We start from the raw sequence: 26,353 nt of genomic DNA on the forward strand, positions 1-26,353 counted from the left end.
CCTGTTTTGAACAGACCTTCACTCAATTTATCTTGATTTTTGTATGCCTGTCTTGAAACAGATGGGGTGGGAGCACCAAAGACCACTCAGTCCCTGTCTCGGCATATTTCTTAGAACACCCTTGGCTACAGGCACTCATGAGAGCAAGCTCTCAGAAACAAAAGGCTGCTTTTGAAAGAGGGGCTTTAAGGCTAAGGTTATGAAAATTCTGGTTATCATGAGTGCTTATTTCAAAAGGTTGGCTAGTGCCCAAGATGAGTGTTCCAGGAGATTGAGGGGAGGAAGGGCATCTCCCCTGCTGCTGCTGTTTCTCTGGAGAATCACAGTCCACAAGTGATATGAAGGCTGACAGCATTCTGCCCCTCTGCTTGACGAGGGGCCAAGGGTGACAAAGTTTGGATGCACTCTGCTCAAGAATACCTTTGCTGTGACTAAATGTTGCTCCACAGCAGAGCTGTAAATTATGATGGTGGTTTAGAGCTGATCTTAGGAGACCTTGCTGACACGTAATAGGGTTATCTCTTCAACCAAGGTTATTTTAACTGTAAGAAAGGATATGAAAAAATAGACAGAAATATGGGAGAAATGGGAACAAGAACATGCACTGCACATTTCTGGGCTGTGCAAATGAATCATAGAATTGAGTTTAAAAAAAATATTAAGGTAACAGAAACCTCTGTGGATAACTAGTCATCTACTTTATTAGTGATGTAATAGGATTTGACCAGGAACATTTAGTCCAACAGAAACCAATTTCTTTCTTTTTTTTTTTTTTTTTTTTTTCTACCAAAATCTTTAACCAAGATGTGCATACACAGCTCTCCTTCAAACATCTGTGTTTTAAGGCAGACTTCAAATTTTTACTTCATCTGTCGCAGTACTGGCAGATTTGGATATAATTGAATGCATAATCTGATGGTTTGTGGATCACACTTGAATTTCTCTGAACATTGCTCTAACAATATCATAGCACAAACACTGAGCTGCTTGCATAACATCGTAGGTGTCAGTGGTTTTTCTGCAGGAGCATTTAGTGAAACCATTCTCCCCAGCAATACGTTCTGAAGCACAGTGGTGTGTGTTCTCAGGCCTGCTGGAAACATGCCAGGCTTCTGCTGAGCCTTCCTTGTGCTGGGGCATGACTTGGAGTATGGCTGTGTGAATGTTTTGCCTGCAATGTTCACTAATTGTAATGGTTTCATCCCTTATGATGTGGTGACTAATTTCTTTATTTGCATAGACATGACAGGTAGTGCTCCTAAAGCTCTTCTTATGGTTTCTGATGAGGGCTGATACTTGACTTTCTAATGCACATGTCCTCTCCTCATGACATTGCTTCTGGAAAGTCTTGCTCTCAAAGACAAATATCAATTTACTTTCGATTGCCATATCCTTGCTTGACTTGCCACCCTGGGGCAATATAAAACCTAAAATCATTCTTTCACTATGTTGAAAGGTCTCTGGAGAAGAATGACACTGTGATAGTTCTTTGTGTAGTATATAGCATCTATTATTTGCTTTCTCAGTTCCACAACACAATTGTATTTTGGAAAACTGCTTGCTTAAAATTACATGCTGGGATTCATATGAAAGATTATGAAAATACCCTTTGTTTGAAACAGATGTGAGACTTCATGCTTGTGTATGTCTCCAAGATCTGTGTGTGTGAGCACCTTGCTGGCAATTTTTTTTATCCATGTCATCCTATTCAGCAGTTGTACTGAACAATTGCACTGCTCACCTTCCTCTAAACCGTGCTGTGATCTCTTCTTGGGGTGGGAAATCCACATGATGAGAAGGAAATGGCAGTGGTCTAGTCAGATGTTGAGGCTGCATCATTTTTTCCTGGCCCCCTGCAGAATTTACAGGTGAGGGCTGTGTAGATGAATAGTTTTAGGCTGAACGTGTGTGACACAACATACTAACCCCTCTGTGCTACAGGACAGGTTGTGTAAAGGGTGAGATGGGTCAGAGCCACCAGCATCTAAAAAATGCAGAAATCATGTTGAGCAGTGCTGCCATGTGTTAGGGTGCTGCTCAGGAAGGTTTCCTCTGGCTTCCCCTAGAGTTAGAAAGACACATGCAGAGCCAAGGGTTGAGCTGTAGCTTGTGCAACTTTGGGCTTCAAAGATTAACTCTGTTTTTCCCAGGGCCCAGGTCTGTGCAGTACCACGTGCCAAATCAAAGTAATAATTTTGGTTCCTAAATGAAAAATGTGGGTGTATGGAGAGAAATGATTGTATGTAAGTGATGTCATGCAATGTGAAAGAAGAGAAAGTGAGCCTTTGTTTCCTTCTGCACATGATTTTCCAAATAGAGCAACCTTTGCTGCACTCAGAGGTAGTACAAGACTAACAGGAAAACAGCAGTCAGCATGAAAACCAAGAACAAGTCTTCTGTAAGATCCAGAATCAAAACTAAATAACTTGCATGAAAATAAGACTGTGAGTCTTGGGTGTAAATATTCACTACTTATTATAAGTTAAATCATTGTTTTGTCAACAAAAGAGTTAATCCTAAACCGGGTACAAGTCTTTACTTCATCTTAACATCTGTGGGTACAATGTTTAAACACTCAGCTGATTTACCTCAGTATGTAATATCAGCTTTTACTGTTTGATAGCCTGTGTTTAGAAAGTCTGTGTTTATATGTTGATATGCAGTCCAAGATGCATTTCTCTTACCTTCATAAATATCTTAAATTTTGCTGGAAGTTTTTAATACCAGAAGTACTTATACAATTTAAGAGGACCTGGATCAGCATTAATTAGAATAGCTGACAGTTGCTGCAGACAGTCTAAGTACAGCTGCAATTACAGATAGCTCCTCTATAAAAGTGAAGCTAAAAGATTTTAACCCAGTTTTTAAGGAAGTTATATCTCCATGTCTGTATTCCAAAACTCCACCTTGGAAACAAAGCCATATTCAGAAAAAGTCTCACATTTTTATATCATATTTGTAATCTGAAAGATGGAATTATGGGCTAAATTTCTTGGGCTTTGAACTGCTCCTGTTGCTAAATTGGAGAGGAATCTAGTGACAGAACTTCAGTGGATGTACCTCCCCAGTAGGTGCATCTGTAGGATTTGATCCATGGAACGCTGTAGTTTAATGTGCCTAATAAATAATATTAGGGTGCTTGACAGTTGTCTCTATTAAAAAACAAACACACATCTCACAATCTATGTCAGTCAACACTTTATGAAGGAGCTGTTATAGAGGAATTGAGATCAAGTCTGTTCCATAGTGTCCTTGTAGCTACTGGGGGTGGAGGTGGGGGGGGAAGAAGGCACTCAGAAAAAAACCTTTTTGAAGTACCTGCTTTAATTCTGAGCCCTGAATGAAAATCCTGTGTAGTGAATTGATTACACTGAATTGATTACATCAAACTGCAGCCTGATTCTGCAGCTTCTCACTTAAAATGCTGGCTCTTGCTGGAAGAGCTTGTGAAAAAGGAGAAGTTGTTTAAACTTCCTTCCCCTTCCCCTTCCCCTCCCTTCCTTCCCTCCCACTGCTGTGGAGTTGTCTAGGTCCTGCCGAGTACTTTGGAATTTGTTTGGCTTTCTATTTGCCTTGCTGAAGGACTCTGAAGAGAATAGACTTTGAGCTCACTTAGAAAACACAAGAAAAGTGGTGGAGGCTGCATGAAGGGATTAAAAAGGGCCAGATTCTGAAGTCTGGCAGCCATGTAGAAGCTGGTCCCAGTGTAACCTACTGTGGTATCTGAGCACGTGTATATTGTACAAGCTTGTGAAAAGGAAGTTGTGAGAGAAAGCAAAGGGACCACATGCATAACGAAATTACATTATGAGTAATGAAAGTGCCACCAAGCCTGTGGGCCTCCCTTTCTCCAGGATCTGTTTGAGCCTACATTTCTTGTATCTATATTCTGTGACTGGGGATTGTTTCATTTCCATGCCTGTTTAGAAAACCCTTCTCTTTTTGGTGGCCCAGATTGTCCCACATATGAGTAGTGCCACAATGTTCCCTGTGGTGACTTTCCAACATATTGGCCACAAATAGCCCAGTGCCAGTACTAGCCCAAGGATGTCAAGGCTGGACAGAGGTAGATAAAAATGGAAGAACTGGGAAATGAAATATGGTGGACCTTGATAAATCCTTCAGATGCTTCTGGAACAACAGAAGAATGGTGGAAGCAATTGCTGCTGTTTCCCTGATGGCTGCTGCCTCTCTGGGTATATCCATCCCTTCAGCAGTCTCCTGCCTTGCTTTCCAGGGCTTAGAACAAGACAAAATTGGCCACTCTGATATTCTTCCTAAATCTTATGCATAACATCTTTTCCTTTAATTCTTCAGAAATTGAGTGAAGCTGTACAGTTATCATTTTACTATTATATTCCCTGCAATCTAAATTCCTAAGAAAATGCCAAGACCCATAATTTCACCTCAAAAATCTGAACAGGTACATCATGCTGTCTTGTATCAATACTACTGCCTTCTTGTTGCTCTATTGCTTTAAGAGCCTTGCTGGAATACAGAGGTATTTGCTGATAACTGAGTTTAAGTTTACTCTCAAGCTTACTGATGAATGCGAGGTCTTGCTGCTTTGAAACATGAGCCCTCTGGGTTGGAATGGCTGAGTTCTGAGGAGAGAGGGGAAAAGCTAAAAAGCTCATCTCTTAAGAAGTTGATTTGTGGTTTGAAGGAATTCTAGAATTCTAGGAGATAACCATGGGATGAAGTCTAAACCAAAACTCCAGAAATTTATTTTGAAACCAAATTTAAAAACTAAAAAGATCCTAAAATCTCATCTTGTCCCTTTATTAAAGGATAACACTATCTTCTAGTGAATTTTCTATGTGCCCTTTTTATAAAAGTAAACCAGTATGATTTCCTCTTGATCTTTCTTGAGTTCCTCTTGTGACTGTTACTAGGAGGAAGTCTGCTGCTGATGTTTTGTGTGAATTTATACTGTATTGCTGATATGTTACAATTTATGCAAACTGAACTTCTGCCAACTGCTTCTATGCTCACCATAAGAAACTGGATGTTGACGTCAAAGACAGATCAGAAATAGGACAGTGGTGTAGTGATGGGCTGCCTTTGGTGGGTGATTGTTTTGTTTCTGGTTTTATGTTTTTTTTAAAACACAAATGCAGTGTGCTAAGAATTTTTTCATTACATTTTCTGTAATTAATTCAATTTAATGTCAAGAGTTGGATTTGTAGATACAATTCTAGTTCCTTTCAGACCTGGCTGAAAAATCACGATAGAGATGCTAGGGATTTTCCCATGAAGGGATGTTGATGGTGAAGCAAATCTAGACCCTCTTGTTTAGAGACACATGAAAAAATTTGCCCTCTGGCATACTGACTCCAGGAAAATCATTATCCTTCCCATTCTTCCTGTGCAGCTGGGGGCTGGGTATGCTACAGATGCTACAGAAAGCACCTCTTCTTGCCCTGTTGCTTCAGGTTTGTGCCAGGCATAGTTTACTCATAACCAAGTCTCCACTGAGATAGTATGTAAGATTAAAATCAGCACATCTCTCCAGCCACATAAATTTAGCCTAATTTTTGTGAACTTCTTAGTCCCTCCATATATGTGCATATGTCTGTTCTTAGATGAAAAGTGTTCCCATGTGTAATAAAAGTAAAGGACAGAGTGTAAGGCCTGCATGAAAGCACAGAAATATATTTTTTTCCCCTAAAGTAGAATTTTTGCTAAATATTTACTATTAGCAAATGCAGCAAAGATGAGGTAGCCATGTCCCCTAAATTTATATAATGCATATTTCCAAAGGGTCCAAAGGCTTGATACATTGACTGCATATAAAATTATAAAAACTTGAACTGAAATCAATGCCTTTCTACTCATTGTGGGACCTTGGACCTTTCATGGCTGCTTAGTAGACTCACAGATGCTTTTTACAGAGAGGGTTTTCCCTCCCTTTGGAACTGTAGTTCTTCGGTTTTTTATTTGTAGAGTTTACACATTTTCCTTTCTAAACAATTCCTTTTCTTCCCTTGCATTATTAGAAAATTTAATTTCATGGTGATCACTTGGGAGACTCAATAAGCACTGCTTTTTGAAATATTGCAAATACATAGTAAGGTCAATTAGTTATGTAAATTTAGGAATCCCCTTGCAAAGTTGAAAGTAATCATCTCACATTTATAAAGTTCCATTCCTTACCAGGGATCTTACGGTTTGCCAAATATACAAGCAGATGATAAATAGTATTTAATGTGCTGAATGATGGCATCCAGTTGACTAGAGAAGAAAGTTCTGAGTGAAATTGCACTTCAATTTTGTTTCAAGATGACTTAAATGGGAATCCATAACTAATGATTTGAATTGACCACCACTCTGATTTTTGCAGCCAACATTTGCCAAAACTGATAGAGGTCTCTGATGTGTTTTCACTCCTTCACAGGGCAGTAGAAGAGGGTTTTTAGCTCATGGTTCCTGAAGGGAGGTTGCCTCCTGTGCAGGTCCCGACCCTGTGCTTGATGACTCCCATGCAGATAGGAATGAGGTCCAAGGGTGTGGTGTGGAATGGCTCATGAACGGTTGGTTTCACTGTGGACTGTGCTCTCAAGCAAGAGGAACCTATTCTACCACCATTTTCTGGTAACCCACAGCACCCACATCCTCTGCAAGTGAGAGGCAATAGGTAACAAGGATGATAAAGGCGCTGCTTATGCTCCCTGCAACTCACAGGTCATGATGAGGTTATTAATGATAGAAAACTCCTAAATGTTACCACTTGACCCCCAGTGCAGGGCAACTCCTCTTCCCCTTACCTGAACTTTTTCTTTGAAGAGCACATTCAAGTTTGTAAACAAAATTTTATGTTTGTTTTATGGTATCTGAATTACTTCAATGGCACACTATTTGATATGTACTCTGGTGAAAAAATTGTTCTTGTATTAGGCTTGACACAATGATGAAATAAGTTGTCTAACACTCTTCAGAAAAAGTCTATGTCAGAACAGCTTTAAATATCTTGCAAGTGCCACAAATTTGAGACCATCTTTAATCATTTGTGCTTTCCTTCAGGTTTTGAGTGAGTGGTAATAGAATGACAACAAAATGCAATGTTGTAAAGAGAAGTTTCTTAGGGACCAGTCAACAAACTGATGCCAGCAAAGAAAATAGAAATGGCCCTTCTGTGGAAGGTTTTATTTTCATTCTGTGTGCTAGGAGGAATCTGCTTCCTGGTTAGTGTGTAGAAATTGTGTTTCTTTCAATAGCTGTCATTATCTGATGTGTCTTCCGATCTGAAGTGATTTGTGGCCCTGCTACAAGTAGATAAACTGATGTTTGCATCAATAGAAAATAGGGTGTATGAACCCAGAGTGCTAATGGAATTTCTTTAGAGGATGTTTGGCTTGGGCATGAAGGAAAGGCATTTAGATTATCTCGAAGATTTTGGAAAATGTAAGCTGCTTGGTTACCCCTATCTGGATCTGGTAGTTGGTCATTCTCTTCAGTATTTCAGGACAACAAGGGACTGAATGTTCAATGATACCTGAAGTGAGGCTAATTTTGTTTGAAAAAGACTGTGAGTTGCTTTTCCCACAGGCTTGTTTTCCTGATGGTAGTTCCTGGGACTTTCCTTTCCTGGAAAGTTGTTCTCTGTGGCTTGCATCTCATCACAAGCTGTCTCTCCCATCTGGCACTCTCAGGAACTAAGCCAGCTTTCTGCCTTGCCTCACTACTCCCACTCAGAAGAGTTTTCAAAGCAAGGTAGAGCTGCACATACAATTGCAAGGGAGTCCCTTTTCTTAACCTAGGACAACACTGTAGAAATTTTCCACTCTTTTTGTGTGGGTACAAGTGCTTTGCACAGTCTGGTTGACAAATCCAGTGTGGCCACTTAGGGAAGTGGAGAAGGTAGCTGTTTCACCTGATTCTGCATTTGAGTTCAAGTGGCAAAAAAACTGGCAGACCCTTCATTTGCCACACAGCTACTGGTTTCCAGGAGTAAGAAACACATCGTGACTGGCGAAAGAAAAGTTCACCTGTCTGAAGTCTCAAAATAAATCCTTGTTTGTTGGTGACAACTGGCAAATGTCTTCTGGAAGACATCATGAATGGGGAATCAGAGGTCTCTGGGAACTTGCCCTTGGAAAAGGCTGACTTGTAGAGGGGGAACAGAGCAACAGATGGTGGAGAAGAACATTCAAATCTTTTGAGGGGTTTTGGTATAGAGGCATTAGACTAGAAGCAGCTGCTGGTTTTACCCATAACTGTGCTACACATGGCAAAGTTATTTGAAGATACATATGATGTAAGCACATTTTGAGTAAAACCACACAGCATTTACTCTTCTCTTGGCATTTAGTACTGAAACTTGCTGCGTAGCAGTTTGAAATAAGTTATGTACAAAAGACTGCTATGGCAACAGCAGGCTCAGGGTGTGTGTCAGGCTAACCAAAGGGTGAATTCTGATGGCTCTTGCAGGTCTTGACTTGGCCATTTGGCATGATCACCACCTGGACCTGGGGTGTTTTTTCACTGAGACTTTTTGGTGTGTTCAAAGTCACAGTGGAGCAAAACTCTAGGAGGAGGACTATAAACAGATTACAGTTGAAAAGGCCTGACATGAGCATCTGCACATTGATCTCGCTGCACTGCTTAGTAGAAGAGTCATATTTCTTTGCCATGGGTCTAAATATTCCACTATATCGTTTGCTCACTGCTTATTTCATAACTCTGAAGAGAAGGAGAGTATAATATGGACCCAAATTTCTCCAGGCAAAACTGGTGGGGTTAACGTTCAGTCCCTAACTGATATTAATTTTACCGTTTTATTGTTTTTTATAAAATTAAAAATATTTCTTAGTGCAGAATAGCAAAATATCTATTTTACTCTGATCAGCATTTTTACCTTCTAGGATTTTTGGTTTCATGATTGATTAAAGTTCCTTTTTTCCTTTGGTAATGAAGTTACTATTAAAATATCTGTACACGCAAAAGAAGAGAATATTAAAATGGAGTTATTGAGATTGATGTTCTTAATTTTTAATTTCTTTAGTTTTTGTATTCTTCACATAAAAGTCAGTCCCTGATTTAGACTGTGACAGGATATATTGACAGACACCCACAGAAAACTATTAATACAGATTTTTTCCCCCCCTATGGCTCTTTCTCAGTCATGCCTTCTTTAAATAGGGGGGGAAAGTAATAACTTTACATGGATTAGTATCTGTGGCATAAGGACCTAGTGGAAATTTTTCTTCTCCAGATGCAGTGTAGAGACAAGAAAGGAAGTGAGATGTCAAGTTGGAAGCTTCAAGATGTAATTCAGATACAGTATATGCATTAATTTCAGTATTTTTCTGAATCTTCAGTTCATCACTGACACAAGAAAAAAGGCAAAATTGGAATTACGGGTGAAAGAATTCATACTATGTAATATACATCCACTGAATTGCAGCTACAAAGTTTACTCTTCAAAGCAATAATCCAAAGTAAAGAATATTGGTTGCACTACTTCAGTGTAAACAAAAGATGTCACTATCAGACACAAAAAGCAATGAGGTAATTAAAGCTCATTCTGAAACTATTCAGATCTTACCATTAAACTTTAATAATGATTATTTTTAGTTTCATTCTTTCTACAACGGGAAACCACTGAAGACACTCTGTGAAACTACTTAATTTGAAAAAAAAAAAAAAAAAACCAAAACCCCTACCCCAAATTCTGTTTTAAAATGTTTCTTTTTTGATAGGAATCTTTATAGAAATGCTTCCAAATTCCTGTAAATGCCCCCACGTTTCACATCACACCACGTGAAGCTGTCCTTGACTCCAAAGATGTGGCTGAATCATTAAACCAAAGTGACAGAATATGGAGAATAGAAAGTATGTGAATTGTGAGGACAGAACACAGTATAAAGTGGAAAAAAAGAGGAAGTTTCAAAGTAGCAGATATTAGAGAAAAAATTACACCAAATGAAGAGATTTTCTTCTGCCCTCATCCATATTTCAGTGAGGTTAAACTAAATGCAGTAGAAAAATGTCTGGTGCAGCATGGATCTCAATATTCATGTTCCCACTGATGTCAAACTCCTATTGACTCTTCAGAAATAGGACTGGATTCATGTGCTGTAATCAGGCTAAGCAACAGGGCAGCATTTTCATAAAAAGGAGTATCATTAACAACAAAAATGCATCTGCAGACACAGCCAGCCTCCTTCCAAGGTCAGTTGGACTGACCTATGCTGCCTTGTTCTGAGTTACTTCCTCCAGAAATACCATGGGCTGGGTATGAAAGTTGTTACTTGGGCAAACTGTCCCTGTTCCAGCTTTCCTGAGAATTTAATCTCCCCTCTCCTTCTCAAGTGTGATAGAGCAGAATGGTGCTCCTCAAGTTTTCCTCAGCCTTTATTGAGGTCGAGCTCCCAGAAGTCCAGGACATTTTCTCAAAACCACTATTAGGCAGAAATGCCATATCTGCATGCATGATCCTCTTTTTCCTTGCTTCCGCTTCTGACTAGGCATCCTCTGCTGCACTATTGAGATTCTTGTATCTATTTTTCAGTCTGCTTTGTGTTTTTATTTTTTTGGGTTTTGTTTGTTTGTTTGTTGCTCCCCCCTCCACCCCCCCTTCTTTCTGAAGGGTGAGCTCAAGATTTGGGAAGGAGGTAGTTCATGGGAAGAAAATAATTTTGTTAGTCCCTTGGGGAATCTTTTCAATACTCAGTACAACTAGAGCCTTGCATTTATTTCTCTGTGAGCCCTGTCTCTTCTGGGGAACTTCCCCATTCAGGGGGAAACCCAAAATGAGCCACAGCTGGGGGAGTCCCAGGCAGCTGGACAAGAGGTGAGAGGGGTGTAAAGGACCTAGAAATTCCTTCACAGAAACTAAGGCATCTCTGTAGGCAGTTGTCAGTGCACACCAGTAGATGTAAATGAAATTGAGAGACCTGTAGATTGAGCCCTAAGTCTATAGTGATACCCTGGTGAAACAAACTGGCCATCTTGTTCTCACTCCCTGGAAATAATAAGTTTGGAAAGTTGGTGAAAGCAAATTGTGGAAAGTGATGGGAACTTTTGCCTCATAAAGCAGCGGGTAAAATCTGTGTGAACAGGTTGAGGTTTCAACAGATGAAAGAACAGGAGAGGAGGCTTCTGATATTTGCAGAATTAAAAAAAGAAAACTTAGGTTTACTAGTTGGGATGTAGGAATTTAATGTACCAGATTGGGTCACAGACTGGTGAGACATTATGCAGGGAAGATATCTGTGTATTTGTCAATACATGGGCAGGGACAGTGTGACAGGAACAAGGCTCAGTAGCTCAGCTGCTGGTGAATATATCTAGAAATCAAACCCATTCTTTCCATATTTATTTCCAGGTCCAATTATGACTACAGATCACTGGGTCAAATTAACTGTGAACATTATTCCGTGCTGTGTTTAGGGTGAAAATTCATAGATGTTTTCCTTCATTTAAGCAGTTTGTTCTGTGAGAACACCTCATAAAAAGAAGTATTTTTCAACCTATCCAAACCAAAGGAAGTTTTTCTATTTCTTTCACGGGATTTTAAACCAAAATATAGTTTTCTAGTTGAATGATAATGGAAATGTTAGTGGTTTGAACTTGTTATAGATGAAAGACTAGAAAAAGCACAGTGTGTTTTTTTTTTTCCATCATACAAAAGCTATAAGGTAGATGGCAGCAGAAGATGTATTAAGAAATAATTAAATGTCCATTAAAATGTTGATCAATTTTGGATCCTGTAAGAACTTCCCTGAAAGGTGAAGAGCACATGCTTATTTTATTTTCCTTACCCTGGCACTTCCTTAAAGCAGGTACATCACTCAGCAGAGTGTAGTGTTACATTAAATATAACATGCCATACAGCATTTAATGAAAGCAAACTCATTAAATACAGAAAAAAAAATCTAAAAGTCAAATTATTTCTGCTTCTTAAGAAGTTTGCATAATATGCAGAATTTTTATTTCCTTAAGCTATTTCTATCATTGCCACTTTTTCCTAAATTTTTTACATATGTTTCTGTATAATAAAGTGGTTACATGGTATATTTATACATGGTTTTTAGTTACCAATTCACATTTTTATTTTCTGGCAATTTTAGGATATTCCTCTGTAGCAGTTCTTTCCAATTACCCTGTTATAAAATTTCATATACAGATCAAGAATCTTCACTGTTTGAATAAATCTCTACATGTAAAAAGCTTTTCTTTTTCTGCTCATGCAAGAGCATGGTCACTTCACTTGACACTCACATAATTTTCCAATAGTAGCATATGGTGACATTATCCTGCAATACACTGAATATTATACTGATATATTAAAAAAGAAAGGTATTCTGAAATAAATCTGCTCAGGTATAAATGTTAGGGAGCTCCTTAGAGCTCTTAATTTGTACTGTATTTATTAATTGCTTATTGATTCCCAGGGTTTCCTGGGCAAATATATTCTATGTAGTCATTTTACTTGACTGTGGTGAAATATGGGATGTATCTGCTCCAGTAAGTAAATAAGATTAAACTAAAGAACTTGATACACAATTGTCTGCAATGTGCAAGCATTTATAAGTCTTGCCCAGAGTATTTTAGAAGTAAATTTTATTTGGAAAATGTTTAATTTACTGAAGGATTATAGTATTTAGGAACTCTGTACAGAACCATAGAATAATACAAGGATAAGCTATTATTAATTTTCATATATTTATGTTAAAATTAGAATTTTTACTCAGGTATACAATAAACCCCTTTGCTGTCAAGTTGGTTCTCTCCTCTTGGAGTTCATTATCTGAGAGTAACCCAAAAATGTAACAGTAGAACACATTCTGGTAAGGAAGATGGAACTTCAATTATCTCACTGTTAGCATAATTATGACTCACATTGTTGTAATGGGGCATTTAACAGGGAAAATGAAGGCACAAATCAGAAGGACAAAAGAAAAAAGCAAAGGTGTAGATCTCAAAATGTGTCAGGTGGCTGTATAACAAGATATTTGAAAGGACCTCTCATACGTAGCATTTCAATAGGAAACACGCAGTCAGTAGATTATGGTTTAGACTGTGATGGGTCCTACAAACAGAAAACTGGTTGGGCTAAATTTCACATGATTTAAAAAAAAGCAATGATAAAGGTGTCTCAAAAATTAGATGAAATAAAAAATCTTATTGTAGAAAGTTTGTCTTTGCTGAAACATTTGCATGGTGCAAGACTGTGTTGCCAAAGCTAGGAAAAGCAATTACTGGGGAAGAATGATTAATCATATTAAGCTTCCACTGATGATTACACATCCAGAGTGAGCTGTCGGAAAAACAGGTTGAGTGCTGGCTTGGCTAAAATGATTCATGCCTAGAGTGGAAATGTGGATCTGCAAGTGATGATTATGAAGTTGTTAAGTGAACCAGAGGAGTGATTATTCAGAGGCAAAGGACAGAAGAAAAAGGAACCAAACTCGGATTTGATAGAATGCCCCATCTTCCTTGCGCTGCTGGGGTGCAGTGCAGATGTCTCCAAAGAGTTTTGTGAGCTGTTATAGAGGGTGGAGGAGAATCAGGAGAGAATGGAGACCCTGAAGGCAATGAGTGTGAAATTTTCAGAAATTACATAGTTGTGCCAAGAACACCTAGCAGAACAAGAGCAGGAAGCCTGCAGTCTAGAACTGTAAGCTGCATTGAGAAGTCACTAGAGACTATGATGGAAACCGTTTAGTTGAACTCAGTTGCCAGGAACTGAACTGGTGGAGGCCTGAGATGTAATTAAAAAAGCTAGCTCTAGACAGGTGCTTACAGGTGCCATGTGCAACATACCTGGAGTATCCAAAATCATCAGTTAGGTGCATTTGCTGAGTAGAGACCATGTTACAAAATAATTCTAAAAGAAAGAGCTCTTCCATGTTTCAAGTATCAAGCCTGCAAGAAATAGCTGTAGTCAGTTAAGGGAGAACCCTGGTAGTGTAGGATGAATTAGTTGAAAGAAATTAAAATGCAGTAAGGAATACAAACTGAGTAGATGGTTTGGGAAAAAACCAAGCAAGAAAACCTCACTGATGCAATGTAAACTAATCAAAGCAAACCCAAAATAATAATGGTACATAGTAAAAAGAAAGAAAAATAACACAGGTATTGGAAAGCAACAGCTAGAAATAATTGGTAGAGTTCAGAAAAAATATACCTTTAAAATCAACAGGAAAAGCTTTGTTTACATTGCACTGATTTTGAAGAGGAAAAACAAGCTGCTCACATTTCTGTCAATGTCCTGTATGTGAATATTGGCCATAATGGTAGGCATTCTTCCTTATTGACAAAAATTGTATTTATTTGCTTCCTAATAAACCTTATTCCAATACAGATGAGAGAGAAAAGTACGTAGAAGTAGCAGAATTAAGAACAGAATATAATCAAGGTTATTTGTGCTGGGAGGAGAAACAGGCAGTCAAGAAAAGCTTAAAATAAGAGAGGGGGAGAGATGCAAGGAAGTGCAAAGGAGACCAGGAGCTGGAATAGGAAAGGATTGTGATGGCAAGACAGCATGTTAAATGAGGAAAACAGATAAAAATTTGTAAAATTTGATGAGAAGAAAGAGAAAGCCAAAGAAAAGGCATGAGCAATTGAAGGCAAGATAAAGCAAGGAGGAAAATCAGAGTGTATTTAATCAGTTATCACTGGAAAGAAATTGATGGCTTCTGGTATGATTCAGTATGTATTCTATGACATCCTGGAAGTTCTCAACCAGAAAAGAAACCCATTATGTTACACACTAAATAGCTGTAAGGACTCGTTTTAACAATTTTTCCTGCTGAGTCTTCTTTGTGTGAAATAAATTTCTTTTCCCAAGTATCTTCTTTCTGATCACAAATTCCAGCTCTAACTATACATTTGTCCTTTTATTAATATTTTTTCATGTGAGAAAAATGTGACTCCTAATTATGCTTTTCCTTTTATTAATATATTTTCATGTGAGAAAGACTTTGTTCTGGATTATTTGTGTGCTCTCCAACTCTCACTTTCTGAACCTACTGTCTTGTATTAGAAGGTTCTTCTGCTAACCACTACTGAATGAGTGATATTTCTATACAGAAACATAGGGAAGCTACCTTTCATCTTTTCTTTCTAAAATGATACCAAGAAGCTCCTTTCACTATAGGTTCAGTTTTCTTCAGTCCTGTTAATTTTGTCTTCATTGCCTGTGGTGGAAGATCAATTTTTTCTTCCTCATTCAGACTAAAATCCTTCTGGAAATCACCAGATTTCTTTGAATGTGGTCTGTATCTCATACACAGAGGTAATATTTTAGAGCTAGCTTCACAATAGAAGGGTAAAGGGATAAATATGAATGGTGAAATGAAACATGGGAGTACTTGGAACATTGCAAAACAACAAACCAAAATCAAACATTTTAGGTTCTAATTGGAATGCACCCAAAACTAGTAAAATGTTTCAGTCAGGAGCAAAGGGTGAGAAAGGCTTTGGGAAGTTCCAGCAAAAGCTGAGATTTGGTTAAAACTAATCTTGAATTTCCCCCACCCACATATGTCATCTAATATTCAAAAATACTCTCAGAAAACAGAAACTGTATGGAAGATTTTAGTTTCAGCTGCATTTCCTAGCCTAATTTACAGGACCAAGTTGAAATGATAGAAGTTACTCTCATTGATTTTCTTAGAAAGTAGAATCTCTTCTGAAATATATTAGAAAAGTGCATTTCTTAAAAAGCTGCAGCAGTACAACCTGTTGGTGGTGTTTTGTTGTTTGGGTTGGTTGGTTTTTGTTTTGTCTGTTTGTTTGGTTTAGTTTGTTTGTTTTTCTTTTTAAACCTCTCCACTCATTCAGAAGAGTGGATATCCAGTGCCTTGAAAACATTACAACAAAATATATTCCTTGCTGGAAAGATGTTAGGATTGTCATATCCAGAAGAAGGCTAAGAGGGTGGAAAGAGTCTTATGCTTATTTTTCTGAGGAGCAGTTTTTAGCTTTTGGTTATGTTTACCCTTTAGATTTCAATAGGTTAATAGATACTAAAGGCAGGTTTAAATAAAGAACTCTACTTTCAAAATGTAAATTAGATGCTTCAAAGTCCTCAGATATTCCAACTGAAGCACTGCTAATTCATATGAAGCTCTGCACTGTGGACCTACAGAAATGCAGGAAACGACACCAAGTGCTATGAATCTTAAATCCACTATCTTTGCAACCACCCTTTCTGTCATCCAATAGTAAAGATGTGACATGAGAACTAGAAGGAGAGTTAAGATCATGGTATTAATCTTAATTTTAGTTTATAGAAATTACCTTTTTTATTAAATTGTCTGAGAATATTAAGTCTTTCAACAAAAGAAAAAAAAAGGGAAAGCAAAAAAAAAAAAAAATCCATGAAACTGTAGAATCTCTCAAGTGAGTCACCAAAAAGTGCTGAAAAACCCCAACCAAATAACCCCCAGAAAATGATGTACAGAAGTAGATGCGATACTAATACGAAGTTCACATCTTTGGAACCCTATTTAGGTCCCTCATTACTGGAATGGAGGGATGAGTGTAAGAGATTTGTGTACAAAGAAATGGCAATGTTTATGTACAGCTTGAATATGTAGTCTTAAAAAGCTGGATAAGAAAAAGATGGCACCTAACAGTGAGGCTGAACTTGAGGATTTTGGAAGAAAGGTTTGAAGTTCTGTCTGTGTTGACTTCAGGATGATGGCTAAGACACCACAAGAAAATGTGGTGTTTATTAGGAAGGCAGAGGGAAGGTCCAGGAAAAAAAAAACTATGAAAGGCCAAGGCTAACAGGGGAGAGTTACAGCAGCTGCATTTTGATGTGAGATCTCCTATAGCAGTGGGTGGTACATGGGAAAAAGAAGCAGAATCGTTGAGTCCAAGACTTAATTGAAGTTGGACGGGATCTCTGCAGGTCACATAGTCCAAGCTCCTTCTCAAAAGAGGGAGCGTGTCACAGACAGATCAGGTTGCTCAGGCCTTGCCCAGTTGGGTTTTGGTTGCACACAATCTCTCTGGGCACCTGTTTGAAGTGCTTAACCACCCTCCCTATGACCAGTATGAAACTCTAGAAGACTGTGTAGGATGTTGGAGAATTGTAAAATCATTAATTTTAATAGGATGATGTCAGCAATAGGACAAAGTACCAGAAGCTGTCAGTAAATGAGCTTTCAGAAACAGCAGGCCAAAAGCAATTTTGTATAAGCCCTTGAAGTGTGGCACAGAAAGAGTTGAGACTTTTCTAAATGCTCCTATGAAGGGAGGGGACAAAAGATACTAGGGATAAGAGAACTTAAAGTTTATTTTCATTGGTAGACAGACAGTTAATTCTTATATGATTTTGCAGATGTTATCCCTTTCAATGGTTGACCTGTTCACATTTCTAAGCCAAGTTTTTGTCCCCATTTGTCTGATAGGCTCGTGGTCAGATTCCTTTCCCAATGTTTAAAATATTCTGGGGAAGCAGAGACAGAATTAAAAAGGAAGATTTATTAGTCAAATGCTCTCAGGAGCAGGTCTTCTTCTGGTGGTTCTTTTTGGCCCCAAAAAAGATGAAATACTTTATAGTGCACAACTATCACCAAACTCAAGGTCAACAAAAATACTGTTGATTTTGTTAAAAGCAGAATTAGGCTGACACTTTGCGATTTTGAAAATTCTACCCATAGATGACAACTGAAACTCCTCAGAATATTAACTGTGATGGAAAAAATGCATAAGTAATAATATTTGAGACTGAGAGCTACATTGCAAAACTAATAATGCTGTCTACTTGTATAGGTGCTAGATCAGCTTATTTTCCTCAACACCATGCCACAGGCAGTGTGACATCCAAGGCAAGGCAGGACTACTTTATTATCAAAAGGGTTTCTCAGGGGGCCACAAAACAATGAAACAATAGCTTGAATGTTGCACAACAAGCATGCAAAGCATGTACCAGGCCTACAGCTAAACAGCATCCTGGATGTTTATTCAACTGCTGAGCAAAATTTCAGGTCCTAGCGAGAGACATGCACCTTGTCTAAGTTTAGATTACCTGTTGGAGTGTACATTAGTCCATCATAAGTTTGTGCATCTAGGATTCACTGCCAAAGTGCCAGTGAATGTAGCTGTGAGGTGAAACTCCACTCAAGCTGATGTTTGGAGGTAGCTAAGGCTGGTACCTGGTCTCAGGAACTGGATATTTTTCTTCTGTTTCTTAATCTTGAAGTAGCTTCAAAGCCTGTCTTTCATTTCCAAGAAGTGTAGTGCTTCTGACTTTGCTGCTGCCCACTCAACTGTCACCATTTCTCCTGCATTTTTGCTGATCAGCCCCCAAACTAACATTATGAGATTCTCACTGAAGGCTCACTAAAAAGACATCTGTGTCTAAAGCCGAGAAAACCAAAGGCCAGTTTAAATCTGACACTGTTCTGAAGTCACCATGGAAGAATTCCACCTTCTGTAGGAACAGCTGTCATCATCACTTGCACTGAGGAAGGGGTTTTCCCCTGATTTTACCTCTGTGCAGCTAGGTGATCTACTAGAGGAGGTGATATTTGATTCTGTTCTGCATGAAAAGGTTCAGGCTTTTGCAGCAAGGACTTTCACTCCTTGACTCAATGCATACAGGAGCACTCCCTTTGTGTCACATTATATTTCAGTCGCTCTCAAAGTGGTGAGTTTGCATAGAAAATATTAAGGGACATAATATGATATGAAAAGTTTCAAGAAGGAAAGAAGCCATCACAAACTTTAGAGATCTGGCTGGATTTATGCTATCAGACTGCAGAAACAGGGTAATCTTTCTTCCACATAGGCAAAAAACTTGTGTACAAAATACAAAAGCTGTTGTATGGAGTGATGATTCATCACTACAACAGAAATTGACATGCAAACAAATTTACACTATCTTTCTCGTTTCACATGGGCAGAGGAAAACAGCTTCTTAATTTTAAGAATTAGCATCAAGACTTTCAGTAGAGAATCAAGTATGCATTGAAGGTGCCAGACTGCCAAGTGCACCAGAAGGAACACAGAGACTAAAATCCTCCCTGTAACCACAGAAAGGCTCGCAGAGGCAGCAGCAGTGTAGACTTTCCAAACACAAGCATACAGCAATCTTGCTCTGAGGATATAATTCCTTCCATCTCTCCCTCCCTCCTTCCCTAGTATTAGAAGTGGTTGAGTGACCTCTTCTATGTCAACAATTTGTTGGAAACCTTTCAGACTTAATGGCAAGTGATACAGCTCTGCTGATTTTGATCAGTGTTGCACTTGATGGACTAGAACTGGCTGACAGTCACCTTTTGATTTCCAATAGAACATAAGCTACATTGGGAGTTTTTGAACACAGGGTTATACAGTAGCTTGAATTGACTCAGCAAAATCAGTCCTTTTAATGAATGTTCTATTTTGAATTCCTTTTGCAGGCAGAGAGATACTGAATATGTAGCATGGGCAGCATGTCATAGCTCCTGTTCCTTAATAGTTGGTGCTTTGCCCTGTTCTGTTTCCTGATGAACTGCACACAAAATTATTTCCTGTCATTTGTGCTATAAAATTATCCCCACTGTTGGAGTGAATAAATCAAAAGAGGTCTGGCTTGTTTCACAGAACATCCTGCTGCTCCATAGACTGCCCACCAAAATGTCAAATGGAAGCACTTCAGTTGGATCACTCCCACGGGTGTCAGGTGTGTGTAAGTGGAGGAGGCTTCAGCAAGGAGAGGACAGAAGAGACAGGGAGTGGAACAGCTGCTTTCTTTTGTGAGAGCCTTTTTTCCCTTGAGCTTCTTGGGATTGGTGTTTCAACCAGTATATGATTATGCCACGCAGACTAGCACCAGCTCTGCTGCTCAGCTGTGAACTGTATCATATCACATGTAACAGAGATACAGTCTTGGGAAAATCAAACAGCAGCTACCTACCCCAAAGAACATTAATGTAATGTAATGTAGCTTTCATTACATCCCCCACTAGCCCTCTTCCTTCCTACATCCTCTCTCCTGAATATGATGACACACAAAGAGACATGGAGAAAAGTTAACTTGCTCATCTTTCTATGTTGTTTCTCTGTTGCCTATGTTGAAGGATGCAACATATTTGATTAATATAGATGAAAATGCATTTATCATAATCCTGTTGACCCCAAGGCTGGAATGAAGGTGAATCTAGTGAAGGTGTTTAGATTCATGCATTGCATTTATAAATTTCTTCAGGTTTGGAAAACCTCTGGTTTTTCCTTAGCTCTGGCTTTCCAGGCATGTTTTCTGGGCACCAAATCTCTGGAAACACTTCCAGGAGAAGGGATCTTGTGGTACACCTGCCTGAGCTAATTTTTCAAAGCACTTTTGTTCTAGCAGCTTTTGACTCCGTTATTTCTTTCCTACTGTTATATTTTCCACTCCACTCTACAGAAAACCTGATGCCATTAAGTCAGTGCCATCCTATTGTTCTGCAGTGCATCTAATTTGCATGGAAAATTATTCATGTTAATAACCCCCTATTGTTCATGTCTTATCTTCCTAAGTCATGTCAGAGAGCTACACAATGCAAGCCCTGCTGTCACGAGGTTTCTTTGCACTTAAAGGCGTGAAGTGATTTGCCTCTAGTGAATTCAAATGAATTAAAGGTTTTAGGGATTTATGTAAAATCAGACAGAATTCTTAAGATTTTCTTAATTTCTCCTCAGGTCACGTTATCCACCTCTGCCTCTGCTAGCAGTCTTTGACCCAAATACTCCTGCCTGATTACTGCTGAGCCCTGTGTTTCAGAGGGAGGCCACCTGTCGTTCTGCAGCAATGGGAGGTGTTCAGCTCACAGTGCAAGGGAAAGGTACCTTCTCAGCTGTCATCAAGTTAAGGTATTGATTACAGAGGTCACCCAAATTCAGCAAACAATATTTGGCCTACCCTTGCATTCACTGCCTGTTTCTACAAACCATAAGTATAATTGCTGGTCAAGTGAAGTTAACAAGGTGTGTAGGTATATTGCTCTTTTTCCACATTTGTGCACATAAGGTAATGCTCTAGATTAAAAAAAAAATGTTTTAGCAGTTAGCTTCATAAGCATATTTTTTTAATCTTCAATAACTGCTGACATGCTCATATTACAATAAAAAGTTAATGTTTGATGGGCATAATCTAAACTACAGAACTACCCCAATAAAAGATGCAGTGTCTTATACATAATCGCAGAAAATTCTAACATGTTTTTAGACTATAGGGGAGTGCTTTAAAAAACATCAAAGCATCTTTTCAGTTGCTGTTTAAAACCACTCTTGTTTCTCAGTTTTTAAGCACTATCACTCAGCACTGGTTTTGCTTCCTAGTGTTGATTTACTTTGAGGTGAGCTTTTGTTTCACAAAGTTTGTGAAACACACCTGTTTAAACATTTTGGCAATATGGAGCAAACCTGAAAATGGCTCAGTATCTATTATTTCATAACTGAAACCCAGTCAGGTTTCTTTTGTATTTTAGTATAATATTGTAAGCCACACAGGAAACCTACCTTCATTTCTATAGTGACTTATTGTAGAATATTTGTTCAGATATTATCAACCATATAATATATTAAAATTACTCAGTGTTGGCACCACTTCTAAACACAAGCTCATGTGCATGCATTATAGCTCTATTCGGATATTAAGAGTATAAATTGAGTTTCATTTCTTGACAAATGACAAATAAAGTAACCATCAAAGCAGGTGGAATAATAATCAAATGAAAAAAGACACTGTGAAATTTCCTCAAATATCTTCTTTCATTATTTACAAAAATATAGGTCAAGTGAATCTTGTATGACAAATGGTGTTTCTTTTCCTACTGAAATCAGTGACTAAGCTACTCTGACTTCACTGGCAGCATAAGCTGCTGCTGCTAGGCAGTGAAAATGCAAACCCTGACTGTGCCTTCATGGACTTCAGTATAAACTTGCATTAACCCTACCCAAGTCTAACTGGAGTTTGAGTATTGCATTCCCTCCCAGTGGGTTTGACTCTTTCTGAACAGAGTACAATTGTTCACTATGAAGAGACAAAAGTATTCTTGCTTACAAAACTGGGTTCAAAGAAATGGGTAAGTGAAAAAAAAAAAAAAAAAAAGCTTAGTAATTCTACCAATAAGCTGAACATTCAGCCCATGTTATCAGCATTGCCAGATGGATTTCAGTGGAAATATGCTGCCTTTCCACAAGTAGTGCTCTGGAAGACTACACCATTTTCTCAGGTTAATGGGAAATTTAAACATGAGACTAAAACCTTTCTGGTCTCAAAGACAAATACATCTCCTTGCTCTCCACCATTCTCCCTATTCCAATTTCCCCCAGCATTTGTATAATGGCATTTTTTAGAAATTTTTTCACAGGATTCCCCAAACATCAAAAGGCTCATTAAAAAGCCTTAGTTTGAAGGAAGATCTTTTTGTGAATTAGTAATGAGTTAGAAGATGAAAAACAGAGGTGGGAACTACTAATTTTTCACAATTAAAGGAATTTTCAAAAAGGGAAGCACAGGACATCAGGACAGGTTCTGCATTGTCCAAGACATCCACAAATGGGCTGGAAAAGATGGTAGATACCAAAGTGGCTAATGATACAAAGCAGTTTCCAATAGTCAAAATCAAAATCTGCCTGAGAAAGTAACACAGGGATCTCACATTGTCAACTGACTGGGTAGTAAAATGGCAGATAAATACAATGCTGATAAATACAAAAGAGTACATATGCAAAAAATGCAGCCCTAATAAATGCAGCCCTAATAACTGCTTCTAAATGAGCAGTTGTCACAAGAGATCTTGCAGTCACTGTAAATGTTACCACAAAAACACCAGTTTAACATTCAGCCCAGGGACTGGGTGTGCCCTTGGCTCACAAACTTGACCTGCTGGTTGCCAGAAACTGGAAGATCTAAAAGAGGAAGGAACCTTCTGTACTCACCCTGTTTCTCATAGGTATCCACTACTTGCCACTGCTGAGAGAAAATGGAGCTATATGGATCATTGCTATGGCCTAGAACAGCTGTTCTTATATCCTTATGTCAAATGAACACTTTGAGAGAGTAGATCTAATCTGGAGTCACAAAGGAAAGTGAAACCATAGAGGTACACAACCTGAGAACCAATGTCTCAAGCTCCAGACAAAGGACAAAAGCATCAGAACAAACAAAAAAGCTTCAGAAGAGACCACAAAGGGATCCTGGATTAACCCTTGCCAGCTTAGAAGATCATGGGGTGCTCTGGTGCTTTAGCACAGGGGTTAACTGACAGTCCAAAATACCACAATAAAACATCACAGTAACACCTGAAGAGTTCAGAGACAGATGTAGCACCTGCAAGGTGTGCAGTAGATGCAAAAAGAGACAGATATCAGCTTAGAGAGCAGAGTGTAAGCAGAGAAGGGACTATCAGCAGAGATTATGAGTAGTTTTTCCCTTGGAAGGAGGCACTGGTTGAAAAGAAGACCAATGAAATGCCAATCTGAAAGCAAACAGTAGCCATCCCAGACTAGTACTGCATGTGACACAGCTTTATGATGACTGTGCCTGTAATGCCAGACAAGATACTATAATATCTGAAAATGTTTTTGGTTTATTGACCCTGAATTTACACCATGTGCAGTGGAGCACAGGTTTACAAATCAACACCAGGTGTCCATCTGTGCTTAACTGGGTCACATCAATGGGACGGCTCGCCAGCAGTGGATACTTTCCTCAGGAGATACAGTGCTCAGCAAGGGATGATGTTAGAAGAACAGGGATTTTCAAACAGCAGAGTTTGAAGTCCTGGCATTGTTACTGCTTCCTGAGCTTGGCATTGTTCACATCCACAAAGGTAGGTAACCATTGCTGAGAGCAGTTGCAATCATACCGATCCAGGGTGTCTCAGGTGGCCATATGGGTAGAAAGAAAACACATTTTTCACTATAACTTGCAGAAGGCAGGAAGGCAAGGAGCACTGAGTTTGCTGCTTAACCTGAGAACATCTTAAGGGTTTACACCTACACACTCCAAGAGGCAGGTTTCTTGGCTGTATGCATGCTCTGTGCTCTGCTTCCTACTCATCTCTTGCTCCCAGGTGTGCTACAGACCACTCCCAGACAGCACAATGAAGTGTCCTGGACATGCTGAATCACAGATGCATTGGAGCCAGAATTTTTAGGTAACCATGTAGCTTGGAAGTAACTTTGAAGCAACTCTGCTGACACAGATAACTCCAACAGGTTAAAATATTGAAACCAAGTGAAAACTCTGCAAGAAAAATCGAATACTTAATGCTGCATGATATCACTCTTGTATCAAGGGTGAGCCACAAAAGCAACAGTGCAAGAGCCTCACAGGATAATTGAATGTTCTTGGATAATGTGGTCACGTAACTATTTGTATTAGTTTTTCATATGTGGTATTTAAGAACTATTATCTTAAATTTTGACCAAGAAAACATAATATAGAATTGAGAAATGTTTTTTATTTTTCAAACACAGGAGATCTTAAGACAAATCCCATTAAGGTGAAGCTATTGGGAAAATGCCATCACAATAAAGATCTCTGTCCAGCATTTTGCCAGGAGGCGGACCCTGATTACTGAATACCACACTCTACAGTGAGTATCACGTGATGATGGAGGGATGGGGAATTATCTCCTGGCATTGACCACAGCTTTCTGTGGTTTTGATTCAAAGATTCCTGTTGATTTTGGGGGGTCAAGGCCTAATGCCTCTCAACTAATGGCTGAACATCTCAATGATGTTCACCAAGCTTCAGTGGGAGGATCAAAACCTGACATCTTTCTACTCTGAATAGTTCTCATGGACCTTACAAGAGGAGTCCAATGGCTATAATGGTCTGTGTGCCTCCTCCATAGAGGTGTTGTGAAGGCTCTCTTGTCTTTCTCTGGGATCACAGGTACATGGCCTGGAAGTAGAGGTTATAATATTATTTTTCCATTTGAGGACACTTTGACATGTGCCCAGAGAGAGGAATACATGCTTAACTTATCAAGGGAATGCATTTGGATATTTTCACTCACACTCAGCAATGGACTATTCTTAGTAACTAATAATATGCATGTGCCTTGCAGCATGCTCTTTGATAGCCTTGTTTTTATTCCTTAGGGATCTAAGATTTTACTGTATTTCCAAAGAATCCTGGAATAAAAGAAAATGTCTTTTTCTTTTTATAACATGGCAGTTTCCTGAAGTGAAAAATAAGCAGAACTGCTGCTAAGACCACTTTCTTTCTTATAAACATTTGAGGTAAAAGTGTCAGGTTGACCTGATAAATATGTTTAAGGCAAATCAAAACAAATGCAGGGTTAAAACTGCCTCCTATTAATGTTGAAGAAATTACGTATTTTTTTAGCTGCTTACTGAAGTCAGAATTTTCAAGGGCTATTATTTTTTCTATATCTATTTTCTAAATGTTTAAACCAAGCATCCCACAGCAGTCCCAGTATCTGCACATCATTTGCAATCCCTCATGAGTTTTAAGGTGGTATAATTTATTTTAAAGCCTGAAGTACATACAAACAAAATTAGCTGCTGGCAGGTTTAGAGACACAGAAGTGGGGTAATTTGGTACATGGTTGCCATGGCAGCTAACCTACATCTAAATTATCCTACATGCTTTTCTCAGCCATCCTCTGGCATTGTTCCTTCTGTCTGAATTGTTGGTTCTTTTTTTTTTTTTTTTAATTTTAATTTTTTTTATTTTTAAGCCCTGCCTTCTGCAAAGCCCTTCTTTGTGCTGCTTTGGTCTCAACTGCTGGCTCAGCTCTCACATCCTGGCATACTCTATAAGCTGCTAATATTATCCATTTATGGAAAGGGGAAGCAAGAGGAGTATAAGGCAGAATTACAGTCTTCCAGCCACTCTGCCTGTTGAGAGCAGCTTCCTAAAAGCTGATTTTGGCTCAACTAAACCACAGTGGTAATCCCCCTCATTTTCAGGACTTAAAGCTTGCTGCAAAATCATTGAATTTGATGAAGCTATTGCAAATTCAGAAAGATATAGTAAAAGCCAAATTCGGCCTTAAGACAGTGAATTTATCAAATGATTAATGAACTTTGGTCTGAGGCTACATGGCAGTAAACCAAGATGTTATCTCTTCTACCCAGAGAAAACAGGTTTTGAAATTCTTTGGAAATGTTTATTACCAAGTAGAAATATTAAAAGAAAGGGCATGAGTCCTCCAAGATCTTCCCCTACCATTGATCTCCCTCTCAGCACAGTTAGAAAACAAACCCTATGCTATTTATGAATGTTAAAGTTTTGTTATTTATTTCTGATGAAACAGTTCCTTTCTATCAAATTGCTCTGTTTCAGAGGAAAACCATCCCACTGGCTATTTCTGACCATCCATCCTTTTTATCTCCCTTTTTGCCACCTCTGAGAACTAAGCTGTGACGCTGCTTCCCAGGAACCCAG

At 38.7% G+C, this 26,353-nt stretch overlaps 1 long non-coding RNA gene across 1 annotated transcript in view; it reads left to right on the forward strand.

Annotated features, from left to right (window-relative positions):
* The window catches only part of LOC306799660, a 59,658-nt gene that overhangs the window by 31,667 nt on the left and 1,638 nt on the right, over positions 1 to 26,353 (forward strand). Inside the window, exons 2-3 of the long non-coding RNA XR_013773656.1 lie at positions 20,626 to 20,796; positions 24,412 to 24,530. This is a non-coding gene — a long non-coding RNA (uncharacterized lncRNA). The remainder of the gene's footprint in view (positions 1 to 20,625; positions 20,797 to 24,411; positions 24,531 to 26,353) is intronic.

Source organism: Erithacus rubecula, assembly GCF_903797595.1.
Source record: "Erithacus rubecula genome assembly, chromosome: 3".
NCBI classification, from domain to species: domain Eukaryota; kingdom Metazoa; phylum Chordata; class Aves; order Passeriformes; family Muscicapidae; genus Erithacus; species Erithacus rubecula.